Genomic DNA, 20738 nt, shown 5'->3' on the forward strand with positions numbered 1-20738 from the left:
GGGGCAGTGGTAATGAGATCTCTGCTGGACTCACTGGCAGGAGGTGAAAGGATGAAGGGATGGGAAAAACGGTGACCTCAACCCTGCCCCAGGAGCTTGTGCAGCTGGCACAGTCTGTCCTCTTGGACCCAGCAAGGACCAGGAACTGAGGCATGTTCTCCCTCTAAATTGTCTCTATGGGATGAGGAGGTGGATGAGTTTCCAGCCTCCCTGGTTCTGTCTCTCTTTGTTTGTCTGCTTTGTTTTTGAGCAGCCCTCAAGGCTGTGTTTTGGAGAGAGGGTTTCATCAGGCAAAAGAAAGGTACAAAGATGAGTTAATGAGAATGATTATTCAGTGACAGCTGCTGCCACTCACCTTCTAACAGATGTTAGGTACAGCTTCACAGAAACAAGGCTTTCTGTGACGATTGTGTTTGTGAGATTAACTTAGGAAACTCTGCTTAAAACCTGAAGTGATCTTACTTGAAATCCAGACAATGAATAGGCAAGTAGGAAAACATACCTTGTTTAAAGTTTGTTTGCTGGGAGCAGAGAGATCCTGGGGCTGGACTTGGGCAGACCAGAGACTTGCAGTCCTTTCTCTGCTGTCCCTGGGATACTCACCATCACCCTGAGGGTGTGCAGCCAGAGGGGATTGCCCAGCTGGAGCTCGGCAAGGCAGAATCTGTCTGCAGAAGCAACTGCTGCAGTCCACAAATCAAATCTTCTCTCTCAAGCCCAAACAACCCAGGCCAGGACTGGGGAAGGACTGGACAGTGAGCTCCTGTGGGGAACACTGGTTTTCACTGCAGGGAGACTCTTCTCTACAACTACAGCCAGCTCTGCTAATGGTGTCCGTGCCTGAGAACCACTCGTCACTGGCCTCTCCACACAGGGATGAGATGCCCAAGCTTGGCATGTGATGCCTGCCATTTAATGTCCCCATCGAGCCACAGAGAAACCAAATGGACCAGAAAACTGGCCCAGGATCAGTGCTTTTTTTCCAAACTGGCACCCACGGAGTGCAGGACTCCTCTCCGTTTTCAGCCTGGCATCCCAACCAACCCCCTGCTTGGCTGGCGGTGGCCGAGGGCAGCAGCAGTGCCAGATGGTGCTGCCTCTGCCTGTGCTGTAGGTGGTGGGATGAGCCCTCCCTCCTGCTGCCTCGAGGTCTGGCACAGCCGGCTGGGGTGGGACACAGCCCCGGGGGACTCAGCCCCGGCCGCCCCAGCGCAGGCACAGCGCTCAGCTCCGGCGTCACAGCCCTGCCACCACCTCAGACAGATGGTGAGCAGGCCCAGCTCCATCTCCTGGGGCTGTTTGGCCACTACAGAGAGCTTTTCAGGCCAACTCGAATTTGGCTGGCGGGTGTCCATCCCCAAACGCAAATATTTTGGCAGGAGTGGCCGTGAGCCAAGTGGATAAGACTCTGTGTTTCCCATCAAGGCCAGGTAGGGGGATGCCCCACAACACCTCCTGGGATTTCCTCAACTGGTTGCACTGAATCTGATGGTCAGCAGCTCTTCCCTTCGTTGGCTCCCATCCTCAGCTGCATTTTGGACACCAGTGCCCCCACATTTTCTGCCAGGGCTGGTCTTGCTCCCAGGGCAGTATCCCAAAGTACTGGACATAGCTCTCTGCATTTCCCCCACTGGTCTCTCCTTGATTTGGGGCTGTTTCACCCCAGTGACCCCCGAGCTCTGGGGCCTTGCTATGGTCTGTAGTTACCAGCCAGTGCCAATAGAGTCCTGGCTGCCACCATGAAGCTGTGGGTATTTTCTGGCTTTTTCTACTGTGCTGTCTTTCAATTTGACCCCTTCAGTGTCTCCTTCACTCCCTTTTTTAAATCTGGCAGGTCCTTGGCTGGAGGAGCACCCACAGGGTCAGCCACGGGCAGGCAGCCCTGAACGTCCCCATCCCACCACCAGAGCTAACCAGTAAAACTGGCTGCAAACTGGTGACCCAGGGGCTCTGCTGGGGAGAAGCTCCACAAACATATCAGAGGTGAGGGGTCCCACCACCCTACATGTTCTCCAGAGTGTCCCAAGAGGGAAGCCCCCCCCAGCACCCTCCCATCCTCCTCACGAGGCCAAGCAGTAGCTGAGGTGCATCAGCCCCATGATCAGAGCTGCTTTGCCAAAGCTGGCTGTTGGAAGGGCTGCAGGGGTTTTACTGCCACCTTTAAATCCCAAGGTCTAGAAGCTGAAATTGGAGTCTTCCCCTGCACGAATCTGTAACATTCTTTGCACACAGCCAGTCCCTGTGGCAGTAAAACTCCCATCACTAATCCGTACTACTCCCCTTCCTAGAGAAAAGAAAGGACTGGGGTTACCATGCTCTCAAGGGATGATGAAACCATTATGGTCTTCCCTATATACCCAAAAGAAACCTTTATCAGCCTGTGTTTGGGGCCAGAGGTCTGCAAAAAGCAATGCTCTTAAAAATGAAATAAGAAGCCTTGAAGAATTTTTATTTGCTATCTCTGCTCACAGGCAATTAGAGGAGCAGGACATAAGGTCTGGTCTATGTGGAGAGACTTTCTTTCTTTCTTTTTTTCTTTTTTTCTTCCTTCCTTTCTTTCCTTCCTTCCTTCTTTCTTTCCCTCTTTGTTTTAATTGTGCAGTTCTTGCACCGCAGAAAGGTGTCTTGCATGAGAACTAAAGACAGAAAGAGCACTCCCTCCATAAAAAGTCTAATCAATACCACTGGGCAGCCAGAGCCAAAAACATGTCAAAAGTGAGTTGGGAATTAAAATGAAGTAACAGATGTCATCCAAAACCTCAAGGCGTGATGAAGGGCTGAATCATGCCCTGCCTGGCTAAACAGCCCCAGAAGGATGGGAACTGTGAGACCAGGGAATTCTTTGGTGTTGGATGTTAGACAGAGGGGTGGAAGAGCAATGGAAAACCATATCAGCAACAACAGGGAAAATTACCCAGCCAGCCCTGGAGAGTTTGACCCCGTTGTGGGAGAAATGGGTGGGAGGGACGAGATAGCAAGTGCACAACAGTTAATGGCACTTGGAAATGGGGGGAAGCAGGAATGTGCAGGGACCACAGAACAAGGGGGGCAGGGGGAGGTTACCCCATGCTGGAGCCAGAGAGGGGCTACCGTGTGGGTGAGGGCAGGAACCTGCCCAAAAGAGGATAACAGGAGGATTTATGAGCCCAGCGATAATGAAAGCCAGTTATCCGTGACCATCTTAAATTTTGTCAGAGAGAGGATGAGAGGAACCATCTCCAGGGGACAGGTTGGAAGATTTAATGCCACCGTTCCACAGCATAATCACAAAATGAGCCCCCCACGCTGGCTGCTGCTCCCTGGGACAGGGACTGCCTCCTGCCCGGGCTCCCAGGGCTGGTCAGGGCTGAGCCACTGCCACCACAGAGGGCAGCTCTGAGCCAGCCGCAGAGGGAGGGAGGTTAAATAACACAGGAGGCACTTCAGAGGGGCTCAGCATCTCTCCCAAAGCCCAAGGAGGGTCAGGATGCCACCAGCCTGCTGCAGCCCAAATGCAGGATGCACCGAAAGGCTCAGACACCAAGGGCATCACGCTGGTCCTGTCCAGTGGCACACACCAGCAGGCCCACACATCCTTGCTCCCACAGCTCTGATAAAGGACACTGCACTTCCAGCCCAGCTGCTGCAGTGCCCCTTGTCCCAGCCACGGAAAAGAGGACACAGCCCCACGGCAACATCCCGGGGCTGGAGAGGGTCAGATCCTGAGAAGGTCCTTTCCTTGCCCAGCACAAGCTGTACAGAACCCCTGCCCACTCTCTGAGCTACTCATCTGTCTGCATCACATGGGTCCTGCTGAGCAGGGGTGCACACACACACTGCTTTACCTGCACCCTGCACGTGTCCTCCCCTCCATCCCACCAGCCCTCAGGTCCTTGCCCTGCTGGTGGACCAGCAGACATGCCCAGTGAGTAGGGCTTTCACGGCAAGGACTTGGGGAGCATGAACTCAGCCAGAAACAGCAAACCCAGGAGCCTCTCCCTGAGCCTGGGGAGGTGGCCCACTGCCCAACAGCACCAACAGCAAGGAAGGAAGCCCCTGGCTCCAGGCAGGGACACTGGGGCACCAGGGGACAGGGGAGGAGCAGCCACAGCCACTGCAGCCTCCAGATCTGCAGATGGATGCCATGGGAGCTGCCTGCCTCCCCCTCTGCAACCGAGCAGCCGTAACATGCTCTCCCCGAGAGCGAAAGAAATCAGGTGAGCAATGTCTACAAGTCCATATGGAGGGGCTGGGATGCTGCCCAAGCTTCAGCTCGAAAAAAAGTGCACATTTTATGGTATAAATATTTTGGTTTGCCTCCTCTTCTCCAGCCCACAAGCTCCAGCATGGAAACCGCAACAGCAGCCCTCCTCACAGCCGTCTGGCCGATCTCCACGGGAACCGAGGTGTGCCACAACAAAAGCCCACACACACTGACCTGGTGGCTGGGGCAGAACCCCCCAGCTCTGCACTGCTCCTCTCCCTGCAAACACCCACATGCCTCCCAGGCAATGTCTTGAAGGAGAGAGGCTTCTGACAGAGTGGAGAGGGGCTCTCAGCTGCTGAAAGCGATTACCACGTTTAGGACCAATTTGATGCCAGGCTGCCTTGCAGCACCACCCAGCTCTCATGGAGCTGTTTGGTGCCTTTTGTTCCTGTTATCTCCCGTGATAGAAAAGAGCTGAGTCTGATTCCTTTCCTGTTAACAGCCTAAAATCATAGAATGAATCACACAATGGCTTGGGTTGGAAAGGACCTTAAAGATCACCTCGTTCCAACCCCCCTGCCATGGGCAGGGACACCTTCCGTTGGATCAGGTTGCACCAAGCCTCATCCAACCTGGCCTTGAACACTTCCAGGGATAGGGCATCCACAATTTCGCTGGGCAACCTGTTCTAGTGCCTCATCACCATCACAGTAAAGTATTTTTTCCTAATATCTATTCTCTATAAACTAATGCTCGCTCTGAAATTCGAACAAAGGCTGCAATGAAATGGGGAATCTGTCCACCCTGTCACAGCACTCCCAACATGAGCCCTTTCATCATCAGTAGAGCATCTCCCTGGGATGCATCCACACTATTGTGGGTCCTGTCCTTACCCCACACATCTGCCAGCCCACCATGAGCCACAAGCCTTCCCATTTTCCAGTCTCCTCCTCTTTTCCTCAGCCCATCTGCACCATGATGTATGAGCACAGAGGGAAGAAGGGGGTGTATCTTCTTTAACTATCAGAGCACCTGTGGCCTTGTCTTACCATTGTTGAGTACAAAGAGGGTTGAGCTGCCACCTCCCACAGGTGCAAGGTGAGCACTGTGATTTAGCCCAGGTGCCAGCCCCAAAACTTCCTCCAAGGACTTGGGAAAATGAGGTAGGAATCTGGCAGTGTGAAAATGTATTCATTTGATTAAAATGGAGAGGAGAGAAAATCAGTCAGCGACTTTCTTACCCGTGTCCTCTTGGAATGAGTATAAGAGAAGGAAAGAGAATTTGTCTAATAAAGGTGTTAAAAGAAATTATTCGCCAGGGTACACTTTATGGTTTTTAATCTTGAGAAATGAGATTTGAGTCCTGTCAGCCTCAGCCCTGCTTTGGTTGTGACTGCAGCTGACCAGACCCAGTCCTTCACCCCGCTCTGTCAGCAGGAAGAGACTGGGAGCAGCTCGAGGAGCTGCTGGTTTGCCTCCAGACATCCAGAGCAGGACAATTTTAACCTGCCAGGCTCGCTCAGACAGTGCCTCCCTGTGTGTGTGCCCCAAAGCTACACACCCAAGGCAAAACCTGAGCTTGGGATCTGCACTTACCTGGGCAAACATTTGTTTTGTGCTCTAACAGCAAGGTGAGCATGCTATTCCCCTGTGTAAACAGCCACTCTCCAGACATAAGCACTTCTGAGCTGTGCCGCCCTCCTCTCTTGAAACAGCCACTTTGTAGGTGAAATCTGCTGCATTCTCCTGTGTCAACAGTCAGTGCTTGAGGCTGTCCTGGACTCCACTGAAATGTCTCCTGTCTTGGATGGGACAGTCCAAGGGAGTTTGTTTATTTATCCGTTTATAGTTGCACTCTCTTCATTGTGCCATCCCAGCAGAAGAGGCTGCAAAGCAGGAGTAGAAAGAAAGGAGGATCAACAGCACAGGCACAAAGGAATAAGGGGTAAAATACATTGTGTGTTTAACCTCTGAGGTTAATGTGACAACTGCCTTGAAAGAGAAAGGCGAAGGGAAGATGTTACAATCCCATTCCCAGCAGTCAAGAGGGCACTGGTTAGACCCTCAAGAAAATCCTTCAGCATCAACAGATGGTGGCATCACACAAGTTTCCCTGGAAAACATTTCTGTCATGACTTTGCCCCTTGGTTTTAGGTTCCTGTCAGGATATGTTTGGTGATGTGTGGGTGAGTTATCACCATTCAGCCCACTCTGGATGCTCATTTGGATTACTCAGCTATTCTGAGCTGCCTGCAGTGGTCTGGGACAGGACTGACATCCCATATCTCTTCTGTGTCTGTTGAGCTGTAAATTCACAGGGTATTGAAATGAGCCCCCCTAAAGGACCCAGGCTGGGAAGGGGAAAGCTCCTATACCACCTAACTCACCCCATGCCACAGGATGGGGTCACTGTCTCCTCTCTATAGTTAGGGAAGCCAAGGCAGGAAAAGTGAAATTATTTGCCCAGAGTCACTCATCAGAAGGCTATCCACACTCAAGAAGGTTAAAAAGAGCAGAGAAGGACACCTGAGTGAGCTGGTGAATGGAGGACACATGGTATAAAAGCAGTGTAGAGGAGCAGAGCTTGCTCAGCCTTGATAAAGCAAACTGGCAGTGATGTGATTTTTTTTCTCTATAAATACATCTGGAGGCCAAACACCAGGGAGGGGGGAAAAAGCTATTTAAGCTGAAGGACAGTAGCAGCACAAGAAAACATCCATATTAATGTCTGAGGAAGTAAAAGAGCAAGTTACAGGGAGAAGGAAGGGAGGAATGAACGGCCTGAAGGAAAGACAGAAGAGATCCAGGTGGGACAAACTCCAAAGCTGCCAAGCAGGAGCTGCCTCTCCCAGAGGAATATTCATGTAGGAGCGATGCCCTTGCAGAGTTCAGGGTCCATCCACACGCTTCCTGCCTGACGAGGTTAAATAGAGAGGCAGAATTAGACAATTTTTGGCACCAAGTGGGAGAAGGGGCTGGATGGGAGGGCAGGAGCAGGGTTGTGGAGGAGCATCTCTGAGAGGCAGAGACGTGCAGTGTAGGGCCTGAGCGGGGTGTGCAGGGAGTGCTGGGGAAGAAGCTGACATCCTGCTCCCCCACAGGAGCAGCAGGAAAACAAGTGCCTGGGCCCACAGGAGAAGCTGATGCCTCCTTGCCCTCACCCCCCCGAGGCTTTCCCTACACACTGACAGCTGCTGGGAAAAGCCATGGTGTCCCTAGGTTGTGGATGGGACAACAAGGGGTACAGATCCCCCTAAATGCCACCAGCCAGCACATCCTCAGCACATCCCCTGTGCTCTGCTGTCCTCTTGGCTCAGAAGTAGAGCCAGACATTGCTTTCTCAGCTCCCCTCTCCCAGGAGCAAGCTGAGATTTCCATAACAGTTAAAAACAAGCCTTTGTTATTAGCCCTGTGAATTATTTATTCTGTCATAATTAATGCAGGACCGTTAACGGCCATGGCAGAGCTCCCCAGCTCGGCTGTCTGCAAACACCACCCCACCTCTGCTCACCACCTCGGCATTAAATATGCATTGGGGCTGATAAATGGCTCCATCACACTGATCACCGCCAGGCTGTTGAACAAAGCGCTCGGAGCACGGACACTTCCCTCGGGAAGGGCTGTGCCGAGGTAAACTGGAGATGGCTGGGGAGGGAGGCAGCCCCCAGCAGCACAGGCTCACTCCCCTCTCACAGCCCCTGCTCTTCCCACCGGACAGAGACACATTCCTGGAGGTGGTGTGTGAGCCATCCCCGGATAAATCAGTCCCCTCAGGCTCTGGGTTCATGTCTGGCCCTCTCTGTTTTCAGGTCAGGTTTGGAGCGGATGAACATCCCCAAACCCTCCTTGCTTTTCAGCCCTGTCGGGTTTGCAGAGGTACCAGCTGGGGTGCAGGGCTCCAGGAACAGTGACCACGAGACACTGGCATGTTCTGGGAAGGTGCCCAAGCCTGCAGTGGGCAGCAGGAACCGCAGACTTCCCCAGACTTTCCAAGCCCTGGCAGTGAAGGACACACAGCCACCTCCCTTTATCTCCCCCAGGTATCTCTGTAAACACTCCTTTGACGTGGCAGAGGATTTTGGTATCCCATTCCCCCATCCCTTGTCACAGGGGACTCGGGTGCTCCTGGAGCAGCACCAGTGCTGGTCACTTCACCATTTCTCACCCTCCCAGCCTTCTATAGGGAGATGGAGTGAATCCTACCTGTGCAGAGCACAGCACACTGTCACTTGTCCCCATCCATGTCCAGTCACTTGTCCAGCAGGGAGGCTCCAGGACTGGAGACTCTGAGTCTTCTGTTGTGGAGAAGATGACTGAGAAAGGAGACTGCAGAGCCAGAGAAGATGCCCCCAACCCAGCCCCTGGAGGGGGATGCCCACACTTCCTGGGCCTCCCAGGACCATAAAGAGAAGGGGTAGACTTCCACTGCCTTCAGTAGTTTTACAGGGTTTAATTAAATGCCCAGAGAGAAGGAGGGAGAGGGGGAGTAGCCTGCCTAATTAATAAAACAAGAGGAAATTAACAGCTGCTATGAAGCTGCTGAACTCTTATGCTACTTTCTCAGACCAGCCCTTAAGAAGTAAAGCAATTTCAGAGTATGAGGCTTTCTCAGACTCAGAAGACTTTTAGGCAGAGAGCTGTGCTGGGAACCTGAGGAACAGAATTCCTTAAGGACAGGTATTACAGAATGCCTCAGGAACTCTGTAACAAGCTCACTGGTCGTTAAACAGGTGAAAAACAAAACAAAACAGCCAAAACCAGGCTCGGTGCAACAAGTCAACATGTCAGGGATCAACACCTGGAAGCTGTTATTCCTCACCCAAAATTCCCTCCCATTAACATCCCTCTGTCAGGCTGTGTCCTCCAGGACACCCTGTACCTCAGCACCCCAATGCTGCTCGTTCTACACCTTCTTCCTTTTTCAAAACTGCCACTCCTTCTGGTTGGCAGATGCCAAAAAATAAAGACAGAAAATCTGGTCTCAGTAACAGCTAAGTTTGATTTAAATGTGGAACATGGGTATAGAGCACACAGATTTGATCAGGAGGCCTGGAGAGCAGCAGTTGTGCAGCCTGGCTCCGTGACGTTTCTCCAAGCAGCCTTTCCCTGGCTAAGCTGGTGCCTGACAAAGGATTATTTCGAAACATGCAATGATCTGACTCTAACATGGGGGTCTGAACCCAGTGGTTGTGACTGGGGCTCGTGGAGGTGCTCCCATCCCACCACTCAGAGGGTTTAAAAAAAGGAGAGTGAAAAAGAAGCATTAAACAGGTATTGTCTGGGCTAATCCTGGCCCAGCAGTGAAGTGCACTTAAAATGACCCTTCCCTAAGCTTCATCTCTCTCATTTGACGTTTCTCTTATTCGAGGATCTTTCTGGCTGCAACATCTATTTCTCTGTCAACAGCCCTGGGTGCATCTCTCTTGCTATCTTTAGTCTCGGTTTATTGATCCCTCATTCCTATCTATCCATCTAACTCTTTTGTGCTTATTTCTGCCCGCCACTCCATTTACTGCAGTACACCTGTCCTGTTTCACAATGTGCAGCTCATGTCAGCCCCTTTTCCCACGTCTCCCCTCCCCTGGTGAGGAGGGACACCAGGCAGGGCACTGCACAGCTGCTGGGCAGGGGCTGGGAGATGAGAAGCCTGGCAGGCAGAGCTGCTTTCTGCCAGGAAGAAACCCCCTTTGGCAGGGCTGGAGCATCCCCTTGACTGCTCCTGGGAGGGAGCTAAATAAAAATCGGGCAGCAGCCACCGGAGCTGTGATGCCGGACCTTCTGCCCTGCAACTCCTGCTGTGACACTCCTTATCGGAGGAGATTAGTCAGAACCTCGATCCTAATGCTGCCTCTGAATCCCAAACACCAGCCGTACCCTTGGAGATAAGGGCATCTGTGTCAGCGGCGTCAGCTCTCCACGCCGGCTGCTGGATCAGGGCAGAGCAAGGAACAGGGAAAGGCAGATGAAGGGAGAGGAAAAAAAAAAGACGGAGAAAAGAGGGAGGATGAAGGTGTGCCCTCAGAGCTGCTCTTGTTTCGTTTTCACCTTTCATGTCTCTAAAGGTGAAGTGGGAAAAGGAGAGGCCAAGAACAAAGCCCTGTCACTTACTCTGGCTCGTTAACTCATTATCCTTAATGTGTGCCATGCTGTGGCAGGCAGAACAAGGTGAAGGAGAAGGATTTTCTGTCTCAGAGCAGGGAAATAAAGCCCCTCCCTACGTGACAGACAGCCACTCTCACAGGGTTTGAGCTGATGGATGCCCAGATTGCCCCCCCAACACTCCTCCCCAGGGCTGGGCAGAGCTGAAACCCTCACAAAGCACCTGGCCCAGATTTTCCTGATCTTCTGTGGGACCAAGCACGCTGGAGGCCCCTTCTCTGGACATCACCAAGCCCACGTCTACTGTGCACAGAGCATATCAAGAGTGACACACAAAACCACTGGGACATCCATCTGTCACGAAGGTTGGCAGCTGGAATCTCTTACCCTCTGCTGAGAAATGGGGCTGGGAGCATTAACACAGGCTCAGACTCATCAGCAGTCACCACAGCTTCATGTGGTGAGCAAGGTGGGGATGGAAACCCAGACCCTGGGCAGAAGGTAGGTCTGGATCCTCAGCAAGTGCCCCTTGTGTCTATAACAGCTTTCCTAAGGATGGTTCATAACTGTAAAGCAGCCTGCCCTCCAGGCAAAGCTAAGCAGGTACATTTGCAGAGTGTGGACTCACCTGGAAAGCCAGAAGAAAGTCCAGCGCTTGTTCTGAGTGAAACTGAGACCTCAGAAAATCCCAGGGAATCCCCAAATCCTGAATCCACCAAGGAGTGCAACGTGACTGCTCCCAGGAGCACAGATAAAGGCTGAAGGGGGAACATGCAGCTCCATGAAAATATGGCCAAGGGAACTGCCAAACCTGACACCCCTCTTGTGGAGGGGGGGCAGACAAATGTCATGGCAATTATCTCCAGGAAAATTTAGGGGTTTCCACTGAACACTGTCCTGTAGGATGGTATCCAGGAGGACAAAGCACTGCAGATGTGTCCTGAGTCACAAAGGACTTGTGCAGTAGAAATCTTGAGGCTAAACCTCATGGCCCACAGCAGCTCAGGGACAGAAATTCTCCATTTCTCTGCCTGGTTTCATGGACTTCTCAGGCTGGCTTGTTTGGTTGAAAAGATGTTCCAACCTGGGCCATGGCTGGTTCATGACCACCAGAAGACATGGGGACATCCTTCGGGGACAGGATGTTTTTAGGGACCCAAATGCTCATCCACATTGCAGAAGGGAGGAGAGGGGAGGGGAGGGTTAGGGAGGGAAGCTAATCAGCCTTAATTAGGCTCATCAAATATTCATCTGGTAATTTCTCTGAATTTACAGAGAACATTAGCAACATCAATACAATTCATTGGCTCTTTGAAGATCTGCAGCATGAAGCAGAGCCACTCCAAAAAAGAGAGAACAAGCTGGGAAGGAAGGGCATGGGTTTAAGCAGGCAGTGAAGTACTGTGGGGATGGGAGGCCTCAGGCATTGAGATTTGCTCCATCAGGACCTTCAGAGATGCTGAGATTAGCTCAGGGCCCTCCAGCTGACACTACACCCCCCTGCCCTGCATTCCAGCTGCAACTGAGGCTGGAGAATGGAAAAGGCACAACAGCCAACTGCTCCCTGCAAACAGGTCCATCAGTCTGAGTTCTCCCAGAAAGCACAAGCTACACCCATCATGTCTGACAGAAAGCAATCAAGCCAAGGCCAACTTACAGGGAACCTTTGCCATTGCTCTGCAGTAGAAAGATTTCCATAAACTGCTGGTTTGGTTGTTTTGTTTTTTTTTTCATGAGACATTTTCTCTCAGTTTGTCTTTCACTAAAGGTCATTCTTAAAGACAGCAGCCCACTGGCGCCCATCAGTCAGAGGCTCTGACAAGCCAAGGGACCTGTCAGACCACATTTTGCCTCAAGGTTTTACGTTCAACATTTTCTACTTTCCTAACAGAGTTTTCCCTCCGAGGCCAGCACACCATCAGAAACCAGGGAGCACCAGTACAGGGTAGAACTTGCCACAGGAGAGGTCTCACCAATCCATGTTACTGCTGGGGAGGTGCAGGAAATCTCAAAGCAGACATCATCCAGGTAGCAGGATACAGTCCCAAATTCAGGAGTGTCCAGATAATGGTGAGATATGCAGGGATCACAGGGGGTTGAATGGGAATAAGACTCCCTGGAAGAGTCTTGTAAGAAGAGCTTGTATCAGCACGATATTAAAAATAATAATTTACACTTCCCTTCCATGGAGGGAGCTGGAAGGCAGGCACGAGCCATGTCTGCCAGAGTTATGAGTTCATTAAGGATGCAAGGGGTGGCCCAGGGAAACCTGCTCAGGACACCACCTGGGAATCCCACCTATGGATTAAAGACCAGGTAGGAGGGAGAAGGGAGTGCCAGGGAGCAGAGAAGGCTCACTGTGCAGTACAGCACCACGTAGTTGTTCGTAGCTGTGGTACAGATAAATGATGTAAAAGCTGAAGTAGGGTGAACCACCAGAGGCCTCAAAATAAGCTTCAGGGACAGCACTATGAGCCCGAGCTCTGAAGCTGTGGGCACAGGTGATGTGGGACCCCCCCCACACACATCTCATGGATGGCAATGCAAACTTGGGAGCTGAGCAAAAACCCCCTCAGGGGTAACAGAAGCATCAGACAAGGAGCTGTCACGTGGATGTGCAAGGTTAACAGGTTTAGTCAAGTCAGATCCAGTGTGACCTCACAGACGAGTGAAGAAAGAGCCTGTTGGAAAACACGTGAAAACAGCCCAAAGTGGACTCCAAGAGGAGAAATCCCCCGTGGTGAGGGGTTCAGTGCTCCTGGCAAAGAGCTGAGGAGGGTGATGGCTCCTTGCCCACACTGCCTGCACCCCAAGGGAGCCAGGGGAGCCCAGCACCAGGGGGAATACAGGCTCTGACTTGCAGAGCAGCTTTAACTGCAGCAGTGCTGATGGCATTTGTTAGGTATTGATTGCACAATCGATAGGCTGTCAGTGTTAGCAGCATTTTAACTGGACTGGTAATAAAAACAACTGTTCATTGCATTTTTGGTTATATTGTTAAAATTTTAAACTAGGCAAACAGTACATTTTGAGGCTTGGCATGAGAAAGGTGTATTTGGCTTTTGGCAGCTAACACATCTCTGTCCTGCCCTGCCTCCTAGAGTGGATGGGATACAGGGAACTGCCATGCCCTGATAGCCCAACATCATCCCTTTCACAGAGACCTGGTCAGAGGTAGCACCTCTCAGCTCTTTCCCCTGCCAAGCAACATTCATGGGTCAGGGCACAGACCAACTCACTTCCTCCACCCTGCACAGCCACCCACTGTGGCTGTGTGAGCTCTGAAACCCCCTTCAGCAGCCCACCTCTGCCTTGCATCCAAGGTCTTGGCACGCCAAGACAGAGTGGAAAAGCACAGAGCTCTGCTCTCAGTCTGCTGCTGATACCACTGCAGAGGCAGCTGAGGGGACAGCAGGGACTGCCTCACATCAGGTAGCTGAGCCACATCCCCAAGAGCAGCCCAGGTCAAAGGCAGCAAAGAGAGGCTTTGAACCTCTGTGAAGGACCAGTCTGCCCGTGGGAAAGCACATCCATGCCCATGCAGACAGCAGCACGTTACCAGTTCATATAAGACCTGAGGGTATTACAGCGTGCTGAGCCCCTGTAGCAGCAGGAAGCCCTTTGTTCCTGTGCATGGGATCAACAGGATCCCTTTTCAGGGCAAAGGACATCCCCTTGTGGCTGCTGGGGCTTCCCACCTGCATCTGCCCACAGCACTAAGCTGGATCTGATCAGGGCTGGAAGGATGTTGTGGGGCTGAGAAAGCGCCCAGGACATCTGCCCGCAAGCAAGAGCTCAGCCCCACACCAACCTCAAGCCAGAGGGTCTGTCCCTCTCTGCTTCACCTCCTGCAGCCTTCCCCAGGATGCTTCTGGGGGCAGATATAACAGGCACCATTCTGAAGACTTGCCTGGGCCTGACAGCCCCCCAAATTCTGCCCCAGTGGGGCTGCTCAGCCCTGGTAAAACCCCTCCGTGTGCCTGTGCACGCTGCACCTTCTCAGTCCAGGGCTTTGCCCACCATGAAAACCAGGTGGAGGGATACAGAGAAGTTTGGCCACGTGGCAGAGAGCTGGCTAGCCCCAGATCCCTCATCTTAAGCAAGGACTCTTTGCTCAGCTTCCCCCAGCACTCCAAATAAACCAAGCTGTTCTCCATCTCCTTTGCATACTCCCCCTGCAACTCCTCTCCGCCTCCATCCCTGTGCCTGGCAGCATCTCAGTCCTCCCAGGGGCAAAAAACAGCCTGTCCTTACAGCCCACCCAGGGTAACATTTCCCCACAACAGGCTCGCTTTTAATTTGCTTACCCAAGCAATAAAGCAGAAATGAGAAATGGCAGCTAATTAAAAGTATTGATTCCTGTGGCATTCAAGACTGTCCGGACTGAGTCACAGGGGGAAAGAGGGATGAGGAGCCTGGAAGAAGAACAGGGGACAGTAAGACTGCAGTGCTGCAGACAGGTGTCTGCAGCAAATAACAGCTGCTCTGACAACCCTGCTTGTACTACACACTGTCCACAAGACACCGGTTCTTCTCTTTACCAGAAAAATCTCCAAGATTCCCATCACATCAGCTCCATGTGAACCCTCGTTTGACATGGCCCTTTTATTTCTAAGACTAGCTGGTAGTAGGCAGACAAAAATCCTGAAAAGGGGGAAAAGCACATTGTGGATGTGTTTGTGCAGCGATGGCCCAGCACACTGAAAGGTCACCGCTCGCAGAGCCCTCTGACCTTCACGTCTGCGAAGCCACACGCAAACACACAGAAGATGTTGTCTTTGTGACTCAGGTACACACAGGACTCAGAGGGTGCCCGGGGCCAGCAAATCCAGACAACTTCCAGCCCATCTGCTCTGCACACACCACTGGAGCCTCCCTGCTACGAGACGGGTTTTAAAACCAAAGCCGGCGCCTGTCGCTGCCTGTCCGTGGGGATGGGAGAGGGGGAGATGGAGGACACCAGCAGGGCCTCAGGGCTCTGCCATGGCCAGGTTTCTCCCAGTAGAAACCCACAGTTCATGGGAATGTACTCAAACTGAAAGACTAGGTTTAGGTTTGATATTAGGAAGATATTCTTCCTGCAAGGGTGGTGAGGCCCTGGCACCAGAAGAGTTGTGGATGTCCCATCCCTGGAAGAGTTCAAAGCCAAGCAGGATGGAGCTCTGAGCAACCTGGTCTAGTGAAAGACATCCCTGTACATGGCAGGGGGGTAGAACTAAATAATCTTTAAGGTCCCTTCCAACCCAGGCCATTCTGTGATTCTATATAGGTGAGGAAGATGCTCATGACAAGAAAGGAGCTGGAGTTGCCTCTGCCTGGCCAGTGTGGGTCTGTCTGGAGGGGAAGGTGGCAGCTGTATCCTCACTTCTCAACAAGGGTAAAAAAACTTTGTCTCAAGAGACAAGCCAAGTGAAGAGCATGTAGAGAGTGCTCTGTCAGAGACAGAGCTGTGAATAGACTCAGGAGCACCCACAGCCACCCATGAGGGGAGAAACTGCCACTCTCTTGCTCTGCACTCCCCATGCCACCATCTCCCCAGCCCTCTGTCTTATATAGCTACCAACAGCTGTCCTCAAGGGATCAGAAAAGGGCCAGAAACTGTGCCTGAAGGCTTGCTCCCCATCCCTCTGACCTCACACACCAAGCAAACGACACCATGACCCAGAGTACAAATGAAACGGGGTACCCAAGTGCAGCATCCCCTTCTGAGGACTCAGAAGCAAGGAAGAACCTGCAGGAAATTCCTTTTCCTCTGAATATGCTCCAAAACCTTCACAGAGAAGTGCCAGAGTACCTTCAAAATTTCCTACCTTCAAAACTGCCCTGTTAGATTCCTCAGCAAGGTTTGCACCCACCTCACAGGGAGATCTTCCCCCATTGCCTGGTGTGTTATCCTGGCTTCCCCTGAGCTCCAGGGGGGAATTCAGGCACACACTTGGGCTCCTTTTTCTCACTTCTGCCAGCCTATCCTGTTTTCCCCAGAGAGAAGCCTGCTCTGCCCAAGCTCTTCAGGCCATACTGCCTTGCCAAGCAGGCAGTTCTTCCTAAAGCACAGCCAGGCATGGAGAGGGCCAGTGGCCACTTCACCAGCACCCCCCTGCCACCATCCCACACCACACACGGGGATCACAGCACTGGAGGGGATCAAAGGTCCTGCTGCAACTGCAGGTAATCCATCCAGGCAGGCAGGCAGAGGGATTCACTCTCTGTAACAGACTTTATCTGGCTCCGAGAGGGATAAACCTAAATCCTCTACTGTATTTCCCCTCCACTCTCTAGTCCAGAAGATGTAATGTGACATGTGGCCGAGACTAAAAGGCAATTTTAGGAACAGTTCCAGCAGAAATGTGTCACTTGGGGCAGGGAGGGTGCAAGGATGACTGAAGTCACAGAGGAAGGAGAGGGAAGAAGACCTGCAGTCTACAAACATCCCTCCTTGCAGCCCCTGGCTCTGCAAGTTCTCATCCTAAACCAACTGCATGGAGGAACCAGCCAAGGTGGTTGCCCCCATAAGAGGTGGCAAGCTCACAGGCAACCAGTCCTGTCACCTACCCCAAGCCTGGATCCTTGCTCCAAGACCTGCAACCCTGCCAAAGCTGCCTGGCTCCCACCCCCTGCACTGCCCAGGCACAGCTTGTCTGAACTGTGCTCTCCCAGCAATGGGAAGAGTCTGCTGGGCTCTCCCAAACCCCACCTTGCTCCAGCTGAGTTACTGAACACCATTTCAGCTTGAGCCTTTCCCCCATAGACCACCAGCCTGGGGAATTTCTCTTGGGAGACCACCTGCAGTTCTGGGCTGAGGAGGGCACCAGGGAGAGCCCCACGATGGGACAAGGAAACCTTCACCCTCAAAAGCCCCAAACCAGTGGGTCAGGGGGAGAAAGGGTGTTGGAAAGGCACCCAGGATCTTCCATCCAGCCCTCCAAGGAAGATGGTTGAGATGGCTTCACCTCCTGTTCACCATCACCCTGAGCTGCTGTCATGGCAACATTCACTTGGATTCAGGAATCCAAGTACTTCGGATTGGGTACTTCTGCCTGTTTAACCAAAGAGAAGGCAGCACCAGGAAAGAAGGAGAGCGAGTCAAACACCATGGGAGCTCACAGACAGGCTGGCCTGGACCTGCATGATGTGCAGGTCTGCAGCCTCCTGCCACCTACAAGAGGGGTGCATTCATCCACTTAGGTTCTGCTCCTCATGGATGGGAAATGTGCTCATGGGGATGGTGATACAGCCCCCACACCACACTGAGAGCCCACATGAAGACAGGGAGATAGAGGACTTTTGCTCCACAAGAAAAAACTGGGACCCAACACCCACCAGTCTGTGTGGTGTGCTGGGTGCTCAGCACCAACCTTCCCCTCCAAAGGGCAGACCACACCTCAGAAAGGTCCTCAGATGGTCGTCAGGGGCTGCAAAGAAAACACACATTGCCCAGCACCACCACACCCCCTTTGGCAGCAGCTCCTGTGTGGGTGGGTAGGGGCTGCCCTCTCCAGGAGGAGCCACTTCCCAGGAGCAGCCCCAGGACACGGCACATCCAGCATCACCCGTGGACCAGGAGAACAAGCTGAGCACAGAACCTTTGCTTTGGAACCCCACTCATACCTGCAGGAGAAGCAGGCAGTGCTTTGATTTCAGAGCTATTGAATCCAAATGAGCATGAGCAAGCCATTCCCCCTCCAGGAAACAGCTGCATGGGAGGCTGGTGACCTTCTACACCACCTCCACATCCCAGCCCCTGGAGAACGGGTGGAATCTCGCTTGCAGCAGCCCTCTGCATGCAGTGCCTCACTCCTGGGATGGCAGCACCAGCACCACTCGGAGTCCTTGGCTCCCCTGGGTGCAGAGGAGGCAGGAGATGGGGGAGGAAAAGCCATCTAGGGAGTTCTCAAAGAGGCCCATGCTAGAGAGCTTGGAGCTGCTTCCAAACTTCCCTGATTTTCAAGAGACTCTGGTCCAGCTAGTGCATAGGAGAGACACAAGACAGAGCAGGACTGGACAGCCAGACCCCACCTCAGCAGTGCAGTGCAACTCTCACAGAGGCACAGCACTGTGGGGAAGAGCAGCAGCACCAAGAGCAGCTGTGCTGCTGATCCTGCCACGGCACACGCCAGAACCACAGGCACCTGGGCTTCTGGTGAGCCATGAGCCAACCATCCCCACAGCCCCTGTGCTTCACACCTGTCCCCCAGCACTGCACACCCCACAGCAGATCTCACCTGGCTGAGCCTGCTGTGCTGCAGGACTTCAGGCTTCACGCCAGACCATGGGCTCAAAGCTGCTCTGAAACCCCAAAATCCTCTGGTCCAAATTCACACAAACCTTGCTTGCAGCCTGCTGACCTAACTTCCCTCTGGAGAACGGGCAAAGCCAGGTGGTCTCCTGTGCTGCAGTGTCCAGCCCTGCTGTCCACAGCCTAAGAAGATGTTATTTTGGGGCTTGCTCCAAGTGGCCTGTTCATGAACATCTTAAGAGAAACAAAAAGCAGGCTTCTGGGAGGCAGGAGTCATCACTGTTGTGTCCTGCTGAGTTGTCTCCATTTTCCCCAGCTGTGAAATGGGTACTTGCACTTCCCAGAGGTCGATGAGAGAGCTTTTTCTGGGTATCATCCAGGGATGACTATTTCATTCCTAGAAATGACGCTCAGAGGGGAGAGAAACCCAGCATCACACAGCACATTTATGGTTGATTCGCCTGAGCATCCCAGCTCTTTTCCCGCAGTTCTGGTAGAAGCAGGTGAGGCCTGAAGATGCACCCTCTGGTAGCAGAAAACATCTCTGCAAAAGTCAGGGGGCTTCCCTGCTTCAATGGCACTGCATGGGGGGCTGCCTGGTGAAGCACACACATTTCCCCCTGGTACGACCTCTCTGAATTTCAATATATTTCCTCCATATTTGACCTCTCCCATCCACAACCCACAGCTGAGAAAGCTTCTGTTGTCCAGAGGATTATTTTTGGCAATGGGAGAGATCTAAAAGAAAGAAACAATTAATAATATATGGTCAAATAGCTCGGTGTATTGTGGTGCATGGGCAAGTCACTGCAGGGCACTGAGCAGACCCTTACAGTGGGTACCCTTGGGTCTTCCTTCTGGATGCCAGCCCTAAGGAGCAGCCTTCGGCAACCCTCTGCTCCCCACCTCCAGGAGAGCCTTAGCAGTGGAGGGAAAGGTAAAACCACCTGCGAAATGGGCAGCAGCCAAAGCTGTGTCTGCTGAGCCCCATGTCCGCTCTGCCAGGAATTCAGGCAGCCTGCAAGTGCAGCTGTGCCATTGTGTGCTTGCCTTCAACATCTGCCTGTCCCGCTCACTGAAAAAATCATGGAGCTGCTGCTAATTTCATTAGCAGGCCCGTCAAGCGGTTCATCAATCCATGATTTCCTGGCTTGCCGCCTTGAGGAAACAAGCAGGATCTGCTCTGAATTCACAAAGCCATCCCCTGGGGTCATTTGTCTGAAGGCTTAAAATTTCCCGAGTGCATTATTATCTCGGATTAAAACCGAGGGGGAGGGCGGGCGTTTGCTTCCTTTTTCTCCCCGTCCGCAGGAATAAGCCAGACAGCCCTAAGCTGCCGGCAGCTCCCGACCCCAGGGAAGGAGCAGAGGATCCGCTGTCCCCCGGCCAGCCCCGCTCCGCCCCGCAAATGAGGTAAAGCCCACGGAGCGGGGCGCGGGTCCGGGTGGAAGAAGCTTCGGGAAATACTTGGGGTCATGTTGCCGAAGGCTGCGACCCCACCGCCAGCACTCTGAAAGGTCTCCCTGTCATCACAGAGGGTCCTGCACGGAGGGTCTCGCCCGGAGAGTCCCTCTGCCCGCCCAGAAAGTCCCGCACAGAGGATCCCGCTGCCCACCCGGAGGGTCCAGCAGAGAAGGTCCTGCACAGAGGGTCCTTCGCCTGCCCGGAGGGTCCTGCACAGAGAGAGGATCCCTCGCACGCCGGGTCCCGCACGGCCAGAGAATCCCGCACAGGGGCTCCCGCACAGCCAGAGGGTCCCCCCACCCGCAGGGAGGATTCCGCACAGGGGGTCTTGTCCGGAGGGAGCCCCCACACCCGGAGCGTCCCGCATACCCCGAGGGTCCCGCACAGGGGATCCCACCCGGAGGGTCCTGCAGACCTGGAGGGTCCCGCACACCCCGAGGATCCCGCACAGGGCATTCCACTGGGATGATCCCGCACCCGGAGGGTCCCGCACACCCGGAGGACCCAGCACACACGGAAGGTCCCGCACAGGAGATCCCACCCAGAGGGTCCCACTCGGAGGGTCCCGCACACCCGGAGGACCCGCACAGGGGATTCCACCCGGAGGATCCCGCACATCCCGAGGGTCCCGCACGAACGCGGTGGTTCCGCGGCCCGCAGCGCTCTCTGCCGGCCGCTGCCGCCCCTGCGCCCCGCAGCGCTGGGCCGGGGGTGCGGGGGGAGCGGGGGGTCCTGGGGGGCTCCGCAAAGAGC

At 53.3% G+C, this 20738-nt stretch overlaps 1 long non-coding RNA gene across 6 annotated transcripts in view; it reads right to left on the bottom strand.

Moving 5' to 3' along the window:
* Positions 1 to 20638, bottom strand: part of LOC135421307 (uncharacterized) — a 39764-nt gene extending 19126 nt beyond the window's left edge. For 4 of the 6 annotated variants that reach the window (XR_010433958.1, XR_010433957.1, XR_010433953.1 and 1 more), the window contains exon 1: positions 5783 to 7021. This is a non-coding gene — a long non-coding RNA (uncharacterized LOC135421307). Of the gene's footprint in view, positions 1 to 5782; positions 7022 to 18507 lie in introns of those variants that run through there. The other 2 variants (XR_010433954.1, XR_010433955.1) reach the window with 2 other exon arrangements.
* Between the last annotated feature and the right edge of the window lie 100 nt (positions 20639 to 20738).

The sequence above is a fragment of the Pseudopipra pipra genome, chromosome 13 (assembly GCF_036250125.1).
Source record: "Pseudopipra pipra isolate bDixPip1 chromosome 13, bDixPip1.hap1, whole genome shotgun sequence".
NCBI lineage: Eukaryota > Metazoa > Chordata > Aves > Passeriformes > Pipridae > Pseudopipra > Pseudopipra pipra.